The 15,653-nt window shown below is 51.1% G+C and overlaps 1 long non-coding RNA gene across 3 annotated transcripts in view; it reads left to right on the forward strand.

The window, feature by feature from the left end:
* Window positions 1-1,874: 1,874 nt before the first annotated feature.
* The window catches only part of LOC128826189 (uncharacterized), a 38,528-nt gene continuing 24,749 nt past the window's right edge, over window positions 1,875-15,653 (forward strand). For 2 of the 3 annotated variants that reach the window (XR_008442813.1, XR_008442814.1), the window contains exons 1-2: window positions 14,600-14,899; window positions 15,377-15,456. This is a non-coding gene — a long non-coding RNA (uncharacterized LOC128826189). Of the gene's footprint in view, window positions 2,265-14,599; window positions 14,900-15,376; window positions 15,457-15,653 lie in introns of those variants that run through there. The other variant, XR_008442815.1, reaches the window with a different exon arrangement.

A 15,653-nucleotide genomic window follows, 5' to 3' on the forward strand; every position in this document is an offset into this window, starting at 1 on the left:
CTGGTCCCCCTAGGCTGGCTTCACTCTGGACACCTTTGGCTGGGAATGCACAGCCAGTCTGGATTGTTCCTCTGGAGCAGCCCTTTGTGTTGCTTTGGCTAGGCAAGCCAAGCGCTGTGCAGCTTAATGTGTGCCGTCTTAAAACGCCCGGCCCCGTTAGCTGGGCGTGGGCACTCCTCATTCCAGGCCCTTTTGGTAAGAGAAAGGGCCTTAGCCTAAACTTAGACGGGCCAGAAGTGGTTGCAGGATTCAACAAGAAGACAGGTGGTGCTTTGGGGCAAAAAAGCGCCGCAGGGTGACAAAGAGCTAGTCGTAAAAGGGCTTTCAAAGTGGGCCGTCCAGAAGTGCGGCGGGCTTGCAAAGTAGCCCCTCGGGCTGGCCATAAACCAGGTCAGACATGGTTTGGTTGGCAGCCATGTGGGTCCCAGGATAGGAGAGACAAGGGGAGGGGGGGGGGAATGGCTTTGATTGGACCAAGAGACCAGCCTTCCCGCTCACACAGCTGCAATCCTTGGGGTCTGGGGAAGGTATTCCAGCCAGGGAGGGGTTAATCTCCCCCCCCCCCCCCTTTGCAAACTGGCAGGAGGAAAGACACCAGCTCCCCCTGTGCCTGTAAATGCACTTGGCCAGTAAACAGTTCACTTGATATCGGGTTTTTCCAGGAAGCCTTGATTCCCCCCGCGCCGGTCAGATGAAAGGCGAGCGGGATCGATCTGCCCGCGGGGGAGGCGCTGCGCGAGCGGTCTGGAGCTGGCGGCCGGGCGGAGGCAGGCGGCGCTGGGGCTCCAGGCGGGAGCGGCGGCTCCAAGGGGGAGGCCCGCGACGGGCGGCAGCAGCCGCCGAGGAGCTGTCAGAGCGGAGCCGGGCGGCGGGGGGGCGCCTCGGGGACATGGAGGGGAACACACGGGAGGGTCAGGGACCTGGAGGGGAGAAACACATACACAGGGGGCGTTGGGGAAATGGAGGGGAGACGCGCACACACACTGGGGGGGCGCCTCGGGGAAATGGCGGGGAACACACACGGGGGGGGTTTGGGGAAATGGAGGGGAACACACACGGGGGGGGTTTGGGGAAATGGAGGGGAGACGCGCACACACACTGGGGGGCGCCTCGGGGAAATGGCGGGGAACACACACGGGGGGGGTTGGGGAAATGGAGGGGAACACACACGGGGGGGGGTTGGGGAAATGGAGGGGAACACACACGGGGGGGGTTTGGGGAAATGGAGGGGAGACGCGCACACACACTGGGGGGCGCCTCGGGGAAATGGCGGGGAACACACACGGGGGGGGGTTGGGGAAATGGAGGGGAACACACACTGGGGGGCGCCTCGGGGACATGGAGGGGAGGAACACACACGGGGGGGTATTGGGGAAATGGAGGGGAGACGCGCACACACACACTGGGGGGCGCCTCGGGGAAATGGAGGGGAACACACAGGGCGTTGGGGAAATGGAGGGGAGAAACACACACACACACTGGGGGGCTCCTCGGGGAAATGGAGGGGAACACACAGGGGGCGCTGGGGAAATGGAGGGGAGAAACACACACACGGGGGGGGGTGCCTCGGGGAAATGTAGGGGAACACACGGGGAGGGGTTGGGGAAATGGAGGGGAACACACACACGGGGAGGTTTGGGGAAATGGAGGGGAACACACACGGGGAGGTTTGGGGAAATGGCGGGGAGACACACACACGGGGAGGTTTGGGGAAATGGAGGGGAACACACACAGGGGGGCGTTGGGGAAATGGAGGGGAACACACGGGGGTTGGGGGAAATGGAGGGGAGACACACACAGGGGGGGCGTTGGGGAAATGGAGGGGAACACATGGGGGGGTTGTGGGAAATGGAGGGGAGGACACACACACACACCTTGCTGCCCCAGCCTCCTCCTATTGTCATGAACCAAGGCAGGTACCAAAGGAGCCTGCTTGGACCCCTCCCCAGCTCTACACGCCTTCCCTCCCAGAGTTAAGGCTCCCTCGCCTTCAGTCAAGGGCTGGTATCCTTGTGGCCCGCGTCTCCCAACACCTCTTGTTCGTGGGTGGACTCCAGGGGGCTTGTGGGTTGGGCTAGGAGCAGCACCCAGGATTTCTGCCACTTCTCTCTGAGGCTGTAGGGAAATCTCCCTGGGAAGGGGTTTCACATGAGATGTCGTTCCCGATCCCGGCTGCAAACAGGACTGGAACAAGTTCCTCGTGTCGTTTCACCACGTTACGCTCCCCGACACGTGGAAGGGAGACAGGAGTATCGGGGGAGTATGTGAGTGATTTCAGACCCTCAGGAAGGGTGTTTTTCTAATGAGCTACGCTGAGCGGGTGGTCTACCTGAACTAATTTCCCCATCTATCCCTTATTCGGAGGGATGGTTAGTTAATTATGTTCCTCTGCATTTCTATAATCTAAGCAGGTTTCAAGAGTGAACGAATATTTGTATCTTCTTCTTGTTTCTAATAGGATCATTTCAGTGGTTTTACCTTGAGCGCTCAATTGTTCAATGGATTTCATCAGGAGGTTTAAGATGCCAGTGCCTGGCACAGTGCTGGGAGCCAGGGACTCCAAAAATCTCATTCTTCTGTGCCAGCTGGCGAGTCCCTTGCTGGGTAGTAGCTTGATGTTCCAATGTGCTGAGGACTGATTGAAATCAATGGGAACTGCAAACTTATCTGCCTTAGTTCTCCCCTCTATCACACTTGTCTGTCTTCCATTACTCTGTCACCCCAGCACTTGGTAATCTTATTCTCATAAGATCCCAGTGAGGAAGGACAATGCTTTTAACCCCATTTTACAGCTGGAGAACTGAGAGACTTGCCCAAAGTCACATCGGAAGTCTGTGGCAGAATTGAAAGCAGGTCTTCCGAGTGCCAGGCTAGTGTCCTAACGAGCGGACCGGCCTTCCTCTGGAAATAATGGAGAGCGAAATGATACTTGCCTACTTTCCAGATAGAGATTTGATGTTCCACTATTTGTACGGTGCTTTGAAAAGCACTGCTGTAAGTAAGTGCCAAGTGCTATTGGTCCTGATCCTGGTCCCATTGAACTCAGTGGCAAAACTCCCGTTGACTTCAATGGAACAAGATCAGGTCCAGTATCTCTTTGGGCCTGAGTTTCCACTCATGTCAGGGTAAATCTGGAGCAACTCCATTGCAACCAATGTTACACTGGTGTAAACGAGACGAATCAGGCCTTTATTTGTTTTATTTTCTTTACATTTTAACTGCAACATTGTTGCTTAGCAAACGTGCTGACCTCTGGTAACAAACTGGGGTCTCTCAAGTGCAAGGTCTAAACCTGTGATGGCATTTGCTTTTGTTTTTTTCAGTGCAGCCCTTTATTTTTGGATACTTTACAGCAGGAATCAGACCTGATGGGGTTGGAAAAGTGCTTTAGATGGATCAGTCTAGCCCTCAATGTCAAGCAAGATAAAACTCCGTGCTAATCCTGCCATAAATTTAGATATTCCTAATCTTTAGGTATTTCAGCTTTTCTCTAGCTGTGAGGTATAATCAGTGCTGCTGTGCCAAAAAACACAAACCAAACCAAACCAAAAAAAGGTTTGGGGCTCCAGGCAGTGATAAAAATGAAGACAAGCACTAACTGCCCAGCTTTGCTGGAGTTCAGATGGTTTTAATTGCTCTCGCCTCCAACCTGATTGGCTCTGTGGTCCTATAGCACATCAGGGTTTAGGTTTGGAGGTGCAAGTATTTCTCTCTGGGGCCTATTTGCACAGCTCGGAAGTCCTTGCTTGGTGGTGCCCTGCCTTCTCTTGTGGTGGTGTATTATTAAAGGATTATACTGCTGTGATCTCCATAAATATGGCAGACGTGAATGAGCAACCCCACAATAGATTGCGTCATCAGAGGGGGACTCCAACTACAACATTTGGAACCAGAGTTTGAACACCCCTGAGGTTGTGGCGTTTGGATCTAGATACATTAGAATGTAATTGTAGGAGGAGAGTTGTGACCTGCTATTCCCGAAGTGCTGTCTGTTGGCCTCGGATGGGAAGTTTGGCTCTGAGTCCAAATGCCACCCATGTGATCTGGGGGTTTTGTTTGGGCCCATCTCTAATTATTATTAGTTTATTTATTATTTGTATTATCATAGGAAGTAGGAGCACTAGTCATGGACCAGGACCCCACTGGGCTAGGTGCTGTACACACCGAGAACAGGAACAGTCCCTGCCCCAAAAAGCTGACAGTGTATCACCCTGCTATAGACCTGAGTTCTGTCCCCACTCCCTTGTGAAGCTGTGTAGTGCAGTGTGTCCCTCCTGCTGTTGTCTTCCCACATCACAGCAATACAGTCGAGGAGGGGAGTGGAAGCTGCCATGACTATAGAAATAGCCCTGAGCACTTGAAAAGCAGCGGGAGCTGATGGGGGTGGGGGCAATCAGCGGCCACAAAGACTGCCCAAAGATAGAGAGGAACCGAGGCTGCTGGGGTCCGGAGAGTGTGTGTGTGTGAGGTAGGTATTGTAGCTCCTGATATTGAACAGAAAGGGCATTTAGAGCAGGCTGTGCCACAGCACCCCCCTCTCTCCTCTGATATTTTATCAGTAATTGGAATCCCATATCCTTCACAAACATAAAATCTTCACCCCCTTCCCCAGCTTGCCCTGGTGCTTGGGTCCATTCCCTCTTCCCCCAGTTAGCCCAAAGCTTATATAACTGATAGATTTAAAGAGTTGGGTCCTTTTTTCTTCCTCTGGGTCATGTTTATTTCTCTACGAAGTTATCAGTTTGATGTATGCACGAATTAGGAGGTGCCGGGGTGTCTCGGCAGCATTCTGGTGGGGGAGTCTGTTATTCTTGTTGGACCCTGAAGGGGATTTTTGTATTATTATGTCTATTATATTTTAAAACAACAAAACTCAGCCTCAGTCTGTAAAACTTCTCCCAACACAATTGACTTCAGCATTAATTGCTTAATGGCTAGTCCTCAGCCCAAGCTAATGACAGGCTCTCGAGTTATCAAAGCAAACGGTGAAAATTAGGCTGGTGATTGGTATAACAAACTGGCTGTTGGGTGGCACATTTTCAAGGGCGGCATTCTGGCCTCTTTTTTTTTTTTTTTTTTTTTTTGTGCTTCCGGCGGCAAAGCCTAGAGTTGGCCCTGGCAGCAGCAGCGCATCGTGCACGGGCGGCGCACTGGGGCCACTGCAGTTCGCGCCGTGGGGGAGCAGCGCCGCACTTTGTGGCTGAGCTGGGCAGGCTCCGAACAGGGGACACTTGGACTGGGGGCTGCCCCGCGGGGCACATGGAGCCACCCTGCAGGTGCCGCAGGGCGGCCACCCCCCAGCGCTGCAGCTGGGGCTGGGCTAAGTGCCCCGAGCCGCACAGGGGCTGCGGCAGGGTGGTCAGAAGCAGCAGCAGCAGCTGGGCCATAGAGGGCCGGGCGCTGCCGTATGGGGCCCACGTCCCATTCTCTGGGGCTCCGCTCCCTCTGAGGCTACCCTGCCCCGGCTCCTCAGCCCCATGCCGGGGCGGTCCCCCAGCTCTGCCCAGCCGGTCCTGGAGGCGGGAGCCCCGGCTGGAGGGACCCTGGGCTGAGGCGCAGCCCGGTAGCCCTGCTGCTTACCCCGACCCTGCCAGTGCCGGATCGGCTGGAGGCGAGGGGGGAGTGGGCAGAGTCAGCACTGGTAGGGGGGAGCCCAGGGCTGGGGCTGCAGGGGGTGCAGGTGGGGAGGGAAGAGAGAGCCCAGCGCTGGGGTGGCAGGGGGTGCGGGTGGGGTGGGGTGGGGGGGAAGAGAGAGTCCAGTGCTGGGGCAGCAGGGGAAGGGGGTGAGAGCCCAGGGCTGGGGTGGGGGGCAGCCAAAAAAATTTTTGCTTGGGGTGGCAAAAAACCTAGAACCGGCCCTGCCTGTCTTCCACAGATGCAAAGTGGGGGAGAAAGTCTACCTCTCTATCTTAGGTAGTTCTATGGTCCCTGTTACCATAAATATCTCAGGGACCTTCTTCCCCACCTCTGCAACGCTCCCCCTCTAATGCTCCCCCTCTAACACAGCATGGTACATGGAACTAGCTGTCCCTATACTGGCTAACACTTGATAGTGTCCCTTTAACTTTGGTTTTATTATTAATAGATTATTTCACAGCAGTGCACCAGGCTTCCTACAGAACAAGCAAAGGTTCAAGGTCCCTGCCCCTGGGAGCTTACAAATAGTAAAATGTGTGTGAAAGGCAATGTGCTAATCCTGGGTTAGACTGAGATGTGTGTGTATTTAAAGTGCACCTCTTTGCCATTCTTCATCCACCCCTTTACTACCCCTCCAAAACTACAATGATAATAAATAATAATAATTACTTCATTAACTTTGAATCATTATTGCAGATTTCATTCAAAGGGCTCAAGACACTTTGGAAAGGTGGATAATAAAGATTCTGTAAATGGGGATCTGAGGCACAGAGAGATGAACGGCCTAATTTCCAGAGCTGCTGAACATCTGCAACCTCCTTTTGGCGGTGGGTGGGGAGCAGTTCGAAAGTGCCTAAGGAGCACTAGTCCCTTTGAGAGTCAGTAGGGCTTGAGCTTCTGAGTCATGCACTTTTGACAATCCCACCCTGTGAATAGTAGGTACACATTGCCTCTGAAAAATCAGGCAATGTGCAACTTGCCCGGGATTACACGGGGTGTCTGTGGCAGAGCTGGGACTCAAACCCAGATCTTCAGAGTCCCCGAGCAGTGCCTTAGTTAGGGGACCATCCTTCCTCCTCTCCTTTTCAGAGGGGGCTGCACCACTGCTCCTAAGAGATTCCCCACAGCCTTTCTGCAGTGTGCCTTCCTGTCTGCCTTCTGCTTGCACGTGACCCAGAGCTCTGGGTAGAGTCTTTCAGGCAGATCTGTGTTTGACAGTTGCCCCCAGACGTCTGGATCCGGCTCCAGAGGCTTTTCTTTTGAACATGAGGTTTGTGCTCCTTATCCCCCGGAGAGCAGCCTCCCAGGATAACCTTGCACCTGAAGATCGTAAAATCAGTCTGTCAGCCGCTGAGCATGGTGTATGCTGATGGTGAATGCCCAGCCCACATACACACAAGCAACAAGCTGCAGAGTTTGGATATTTTTTAATCTTTTGCAAGAATAAAATTAAATATTTACTGCTGTTTCCCTTCCAACCCCTTCTGCTGCCCTGGAGCGATTTGAAAAGGAAACATGGAAACAGCTTCTCCATTATAAATATATTTATCTTTTTCCTCCTCCCTCTTTGCCAACAGATCTGAAAAGCCATGGTCTATGGCATTACTGAAGGACATGGGGGTAACAGACAGTGAGTTCACTGCAGCAAAATTTGCAGTACTTTCCAATGGAGGCAAAACAAATCACATGGTCAGTGGCATTGCAGGTCGTGCATGAAGTGGTGCCAGCTCCCCGAGTCTGAGGGGGGAGGGGGAAAAAGGGCCAGCTGGCCAGTCACAGAACTATCTGTTTACCTCGCTTGTCTATCCATGTCTGCCCTTCTTTTTTATCCATTTGTCCATCTGTTTCTCTCTCTCTCTCTCTCTCTCACACACACACACACACACACACACACACACACACACACAAGCAATTTGGGAAAAGGTTATCAGCCCCATTCCCAACTATATTTCTGTCCCCAGCATCAAAGCTTCCCACGTGCTGACACCAAATGGGCACCATTGCCTCACTTCAGTTCTCAGAAGTTTGAGTCTGAGCCAAGAGGGCCCCATTCCACAGGGACAAACATTCCATGCATCCACGAGACATAAATTCAGGGCAGACTTTGTCCCCAAGAGTCCAAACTTATGGCCGATGGCCAACCCCTGCCCTGTGCTGCTCCACTCAACTCAATGGGGTGGCACATGCGTGTAACTGAAGACAAACGTTTATCCCCAGTTGAATATGTTTTTTGGGTAGGGAATGTGCTTTGTTTTTTAATTCTTGAATTCTCCCAAGGTTGTGAGAGGCGATGGATTAAATGCTGCATTGTGTCACTGGCTGGATTTAATCAAGATGGATCCTGAGGGGAGCAGGCAGGGCTGTGTGTAATGCTGACAAGAGCAGTTGAAGAACTGACTCTTCTAAGGGACTAGGAGACACTTGGGCCATGGAAAGACTTCAGGCCAGTTCTTAAACCCCCACAAAGATTCCAGGACAGGTTCTGCTATGACTTAAAAGTCAGAGGGGTTGCACAAGATGTGAGTGAGGGTAAAAGGTAGCCTTTTTTGGTTGGAGGAGGGGTTGGGTTAGTACCTCAGCCTTTTAACTCTGAAGCCAAGTCTTGTCAACTAGGCTGTAGAACTCAAATGAAAGTGAGGTTGAGGATTCCATCCCAGTCCCTAGAGAATGTCTATCCTTGTGACAAATCCACTGCACCTTCAGCATGGCAGGCTCAGGAGAGGCCAATAACTGGATTGGCAGGGCTACACAGGAATGGGTTTGGTTTCATTTGGTGGAGCAAAAAAGAACTGGATAAGTTCATGGAGGATAAGTCTATCAATGACTATTAGTCGGGATGGGCAGGGATGCAAAACCATGCTCTGAAGTGTCCCTAGTCTCTGTTTGCTAGAAGCTGGGAATGGGTAACGGGAGGGATCACTTGATGATTACCTGTTTTGTTCATTCCCTCTTAAGCACCTGACATTGGCCATTGTTGGAAGACAGGATATTGGGCTAGATCAGTGATTCTCAAACTTTTGTACTGGTGACTCCTTTCACATAGCAAGCCTCTGAGTGCAACTCCCCATATGAATTAAAAACACTTTTTAATATATTTAACACTAAAGCATTAATAAATGCTTGAGGCAAAGCGGGGTTTGGAGTGGAAGCTGACAGCTCGCGACCCCCCACATAATAATCTCATGACCCCCTGAAGGGTCCTGACCTCCAGTTTGAGAACCCCTGGGCTTGATGGACCATTGGTCTGACTCAGTAGGGCTGTTCTTATGAGCCAGGTAGTGGAAGCTTGCACAGTGTCTGCTGGCACCATGCCTGTCTCTAGCCAGTGCTACAGTGCTTCAGTTAAATCAACCACTGAAACTGGACCATGACTGTTTGTTTCACAGCCTGAACCGTTACAGACATGCTGATATCATGGGCATGTACAATACGGATGCCCAACAAGTGGTGAATTCATAGGGCTTAAATAGATGGGCAGCAATGGAGATGACTCAAGGCTGTAACTCCCAGATGTGGCACTGACAGAGTTAATGACTTTGGAAGCATTGAAGAGTTTGCTTCACTGCTTTCCTCTGCTGAGATTTTAACTCAGAAAGGGTTCAGGCCACGGAGCAGATTTCTTGTAGGAGTCTGGAGGGCTCAGGAACGTGGCAGAGCCTTCTACTGGCAGTGACTGTGTTGTGAAGAGGCTGTTCGGTGGCCTATGTGAAATGAGTATGATGGGTCTCAGTTCCTCTCCCATTTGATGGGTACAAATCCACATTGCAAAGACCACCATCATCAATGACACCCTTATATAGTAGTGCCAGCAAAAAAACCAAGGATTCAATGAGTCATGGAGCTGATGTTTCTAGGATACAGAAGCACGGCATGATGCCCCCAGATTCATGTTAATGCTTCCAAATCCAGGCTGTTCACCCCACATGTTATAGGTGGGGCTGGTAGCATCCCCTATTATTAAAGTTGCCCAACACTTTCTGTTTTCAGTTGTTTATAGTTTTGCCAAACTTCAACTGTTTGTTCTGACATTTTCCATGCTGGGTGTGTGCCTCAAGCTGATATTTTTGGAAAATTTCAGCCACAATGGTTCAGCTGTTTCTGAGAATGAGGCTAGGGGAAAATACTTTGTTTTTCAATGTTAAAATTCTCACATCCTTCTCTTTGGAAAGCTCTAACTCCCTCACGCTTTGGAACAGAGACTTGAAATTTGGCTGGGACTTGGCCTTTGTGTCAAGGATGTGCCTTTTGCCCTCTCTGTGAAAATCTGTCCAAATTTGGTCAAGTTATACGGCTTTGAAAAATCAGTGTGCAGATGCTCATTAGAGACTTGATAGACTTTAACAGCTCAAATCCCCAACGATTCCATCCTCACTGAGCATGCTCCAGCCCCTCACATCTTTTAGTGCTCAGCAGACTACACATGCCCCATCTCCACAGAATGACTGAGTATGCTCCCTCCAGCCCAAGGATACCGGGGTGAAGCCAGATGTTCCCTGCAGTGATTGCTCCTGGCAACTCAGTGAGATTTGAAGTGAGCAACAAGACAGTGACAGAATATTGACTTGGGAACGTGGTGACAGCTTAGGGCTCTCTGAATAGCTTGGTTTGAAAGCATTACTATGAGCTGGGAGATACCATGCTGCTTGGGTATAGAATGAAGCCAGGGAGAGCATTACACTACCATTCTCATGCTGGGAGAGGAGATGGGGAGAGGGTTGTGCTAATGAGAAACATAGTGTAGGTAGGAAACCTCACTTCCCAATGTAAGGAGGGTCTGAATGAACTCTCCCCTGACAGCTAGTTGTGGAGGGGGAGAGACTTCATGAGCAAACTGTATTTACATGAACACACCTACTCTGCGTAGGTATCTAGCAGACGGGATCTGTCTAGCTCCAAGTGATCAACTTTGGCTGGTGTTGGGTTACAAATCACTTTAGTACTGAATGCAGGGGTAGTGAAATGTTATCATCAATGTTGTTGTCTTTATTGTCTGAGTAAAGGAGAACAGAATTGTGCTTAACCTGTTCCAAATGAGGGGGTCATCCTCAGCTGAAAGGACCTTGTTAAGCCAGGGGCTTGAATGCCAGACCCGTGAGGGAGCAGAGAGGGGCACAGAAAAGGAAATTTTGGTTGTAGAACTCAAGAACGTGAGAAGACACTGCCCCATCCCCACGCATTCTGGGGTAGGTGTCCTGATCACGGTTTTATTATTATGAATCCTGCTTGTGGCATTTCCCTACTTAATGTCAGAAGACTCCACTCCTTTCATTAAAAGTTTCTTTTTTACACTCAGACTCTGCTTGTGAGTGGGGAAGTATTGCCTCTCAGAGGCGCGCAGGGGAGATGTGTAATTTTCCCACGTTATTGGGTGGTGGCTCAAGCTGGTTCTGTGTTGTATTGTTGAAAAGGAACCCCTCGATATTGAACCCGGCCCTGGTTGCTGCCAGCTCCACCTGGCAGAAGGGTTATACCTGTAGCCTCTCTTTCACTGCCTGTGCCTTCAGTCTCATCCCTTCCACTCTGCCACTTTTCTTTTCTAATCGCCTTCATTCATGCTGCACACAATGAGTGGAACAGCAAACGCTCACAGTGGGGAAGACTGAGGGAGAGAAACTGAAGTGGGGTAAAGGGCTTCCATCCTTCCCTCTTTAGCCACACTGCTGGGGGATTGCCAACACTGGGGGTGGAGGCCCTCTGACCCCTAGAGTCTGTCCCCTCCAGTTCAAGGCACTTTGGGGCAGCTTGCCCAGCTGTGCTGCACCCGTTCAGTGGATACAAAGCCATGGCATCCAGTGCTATCAATGTCAGAGTTTTGCAAAGCCAGAGCCATGCTCACCTCGGAGAGCTTCAGATCTAGGTGGGTGGGAGGCAGAGAAGGGAGCCTCCCAGGAAGGCTTTCTCAAGCGCCCCTTGGGATTCTTCCCATTAGGAAAGACATTCGGCTCCGAAACACCAGGCACTGGTCTGACCAGAAGGCAGGAAGGTGGGAGCTGGCTAGTCTATAAAAACAAAAGCTTGAAGAACTTCTGTAACACTGACTGAACTGGGAAGGGTGACAGCGAGCAAAGGGAGAGCTGGGAGACATGAGCGTTAAGAGCCAGGGACGCTGAGATGACTGTCTTTAGAATAGGGCCTGAGCTAAGGGGTTGGGGAAGCAAACTGGCCAAGTCAAAGCTGGACCAGTTCAGTGGCGTGCAGAGGCAGCACTTAATGCTGCTGGGCAGTGTAGAGGCTGGAGAAGAGGGGCAGGTGTCCAGGATGGTGCCATCCTATAACCCATTCTTGGTCTCCCATAAGTGCTCCTCAGTGCTCTGTAACACACACTTACTGGTCATATGCATAGAGCACCACTAACCCCAGCTCTGAAACAAGCCACACCACGTTCCACCTGCCTGTGGTCAAGAGGAGGGAAATAATTATGCTATCAGGGTGATCGCCAAAGGAGAGCATCTGTGGGCAGGAGAGGAGGAGAGATGGCTCTACTATGCCAGCCTGAGTAGGCTGTCATCTAGGCCAATGAATTACTAGGGGCAACACAGCATTCAGTAGCTGTGTGTGTGTGGCTGCGGGGTGGTAAGAGGTGAACATGTGCTGGTTAGCGTAGGGCAGCAGAATCCCTATTGCCAGCCTCGGAGGAGGGGTTCTAGGTAATGGCCCCAGGATTAAGGGTGGGCTGTATTTGGAATCCCGATACTGTGTACTACAGAGGAGCAGCTATGTCAAATGGGACCCTGGTGAGAATGCTCCCTGCTGCCCAAGCTGTGCAGACAGCACGCTGGATGTGGTGCAAAGGCTTGCTAGAAAGTGAGCTCGGGTTATTGGCTACGCTAGCCCCTGCCATTGCCTGGGAGAATTGCGTTGGAGATAAAGGATTTTTTGAGGTGCTACACGCTCTAGACAGTGCATTTATCTTGACCTAGCGCAGATGGACCCAAAAACCATGTTCCCCACATCTAACATGTGCCATGTATGTGTTAATAGGCAAAGACAGAGAGATATTAATTAAAAACGCTATGGGCAACCAGAGAGAGGAAAATAAAAACAACCCCAAAACTCCTTGAAGAATGATATTTATGTCCTAAGTTGTAAAACTAGTCAAGCTCCCCAAAGAAATGGCAGTAACAGAATCTAGCTGTTGGAACCCAGAGACGCATTGTTCTGATTTAATAATTAATGTGGAGTTAATTGAGGCTTTTACTGAACTGAAACAGGATAAAAGAAACCTGCCAGTCTGGATGTGATGCTTTCCCTGAGAACAAGTTCATTCTGTTCCCCTGTGACCGTCCCCTCCCCCTGCCACTCTCCCCCCTTGCCTTCCCCTTCCCTAAAGGGTATGGAGTGTGACCACTTCTGCTCTTCCAGACTCAGGACAAGCTGGGCAAGGAGGGCAGCAGTGGAGGAGTTTAGGGGGTGGGGAGGAGAGAAGTCTGCCAGTGAATGAAGCTTTGCTCCTTCCCTCTCCTGGGTCATTGTTTGATATGGATTTTCCATATTTGCCCTGACTTGGGAATCATTGAGCTATGCACCAGCCACAAAGGATGCTTCCAAAAGAGAGTGAGAGAGCGAGACAGACAGAGAGGGAGATGCGGGAGAAGCTGGCTCAGTGCTAGGTTTAAGGAAGCAAATAATGACCCAGGTTTATCAACTACAATGCAAAGCTTTGGCAATGGGAATCCCACAGGATGAATTCAAATCAGAATGCCTTTTAACTCCTTAGAGGCTGGGCTGGGCGTGGGAAAACATACATATTTGGCCAGCACCTTCGAAAACGGCAGGGTTATGGTGGCAAGGTGAGGACCTCAGCATCTATTAGCTGAATCCTCCCGCTGCAAGGCCAGCAGGTCGCCCCATTGTGACACCAGACATATCAGATGCTGCACTGGATCTGAGACCACCTGAAAGGCCAGGTGTCATGGTTCACAGCCCATCGAAGTCAACAGGAGCCTTTCACTGGCTTCAGTGGGCTTTGGGTCAGGCCCTGATAACCATTCTTTATTACACTCCTTGGAAAGTAACAGTGTCAAGAGGAGCAGGAAGTGCCAAGACAGCTGAACCTCAGGCCAAACCTGCCCAGAATTGTGCCCTATATACTCCCCACCTTGGATTGCCCTGGATGTGAGTCATTGCAGACTGTGGTTCAGAGGCCCACTGTATTTCTGTTCCTTAGTGTAGTGATGAGACAGCCCTACTTCTTTTAATTCCCTCCTCCTGCTGCTCCTCTCTCCCCGTCCGCAGGAGGCTCCTTTTGCTGCTCTAACCGGGTCTGTTTTTTTCCTGTTTAAAATCAGCAGCCTGGTCTCCAAAGATGCCCAGCACCCATAACACCAGCTAAAGCTGATGGGAGGTGCAGGTGCCCAGCACTTGTGCGAACCAAGCCCTCAGCCTACTGCTGACCCTCCTGGTCTCCTCGCTTTGGCTCCCATGAGGGTGCCGCTTTTGAGTGTACGGCTCGCATCTCCCTGGGGGTGGCTGGGGGTAGCTGAGCTTCTGAGTTCCATTTAGGCCTGTTAAAGGAGATGTAATCTGTAAGGCGAGGAAGCGGAAGGCACAGGAGCCCCAAGGGGCTGTTCTGAACTTGGGCCTAAGATTTAGTTTGTTTACTTAGGAGATTTGGCAAGGGGGCAGGAAGGGGTTAATATTTGGATTGGGATTTTGAATCTAAACTGGATATATTTTTTTAATTAACTTTGATAAATAAGCGAAGTCTCCCCCCACCACTCACACGCACACATTTGAGGGTGTTTTTCTCCCCCCTCTTCCCCCCCCCATACCATTGCTCAAGTGGGTGATTATGAAGGTCAGTTAGCCAGTGGTGCCTGGGAGACTTACCCCAGCAGTGCTGACCTTGGGTTCAGATCCCCCGCCCCCTCCCCTTGTGCTGCTGCTTTCAGTTTTCTAATTAAGGTCTTTTGTGCATCGCCTCCCTTTGGACTTTCAGCCGCCAGTCATTCTCTCCTCCGGAGTATGGCAGAGGGGGAAGGGGAGGCTCAAGCATTCATTCTGCCATGAGACTCCCATTCAAGCCTTGCTGCTCTGGCTGCAACCAGGATTATATTGGAGACGGGGGGGCTTTACCCATTTTCCCTTTAGTAATTGCTCTTCAGCTACTGCCTCCCAAATGGACCTTTTTAATTTGCTTCCTTTTGTTTTTCTAGGTCCACCCAGCACAGCCCTGAGGAAGACCCCAGGCTGGAGAGCCAAGAATGGGCAAGGCTGAGCTCTTACATCACTGATGTTGGAGGGTAACACTAGCAAAGACAAGGTATGTGATGCCCCCATCCCTGACTCATGGGTTCAGAGCCAGCCTCTGGGAACAGAGCAGCGGTTCTTTAACACAACCTGGTGCCTTTTCTCTTACCATGTAGTGGACATATTGTGCACACTGTCCCTAGAGCACAGATCTCAAGATCCCAAAGAAGAAGCATCATGGGAGACAATGAATTGGTGCTTTAATCCCTATCCCCTAGTTAGAGGCATATTCTCCCCAACCCTGAACAAACCTTCTTTCATGTATTGTCTACTTAACCCCCGCAAGGCCAGCATACCATGCGCATTCAGGGATCCCCCATGCTCCCTACAGTGCCTGGTTCTGCTCCACAAAACTTTAATGGAGCAGGAGGACATTGCAAGACAGTTAAATGGTGATTTGCAGCTGAGAGAGGCTGAGTATAGAAGGAGGCTTCTCTGGGAAGGCTGGTGCTGATATACGGTCTCTTGTTTTGGCTGTGGTGATGTGCAGGACTTACACAGAGACTGACCATGGCATGGGACACACTGCTGCTTGGACAAATCTGCCCCAGGGTCTGACAACCGAACCAGGTAACATAGCCTGGAGAACTGTGGGTCCATATCAGAGACACTTTCATGGCCTGCAGTCATGTCTTAAGGTAGGATAGTCTGATCCTACATGCCTTACTCACATGAGGAGGCCTGTTAGAGTCAATGAGGATGCTCAGGAAAGCCAGATCCAAAGGTGTTGTCTCCTGAGTGATATAATAACAGGAGCACGTAGCGGA

Source organism: Malaclemys terrapin, chromosome 19 (assembly GCF_027887155.1).
Source record: "Malaclemys terrapin pileata isolate rMalTer1 chromosome 19, rMalTer1.hap1, whole genome shotgun sequence".
NCBI classification, from domain to species: domain Eukaryota; kingdom Metazoa; phylum Chordata; order Testudines; family Emydidae; genus Malaclemys; species Malaclemys terrapin.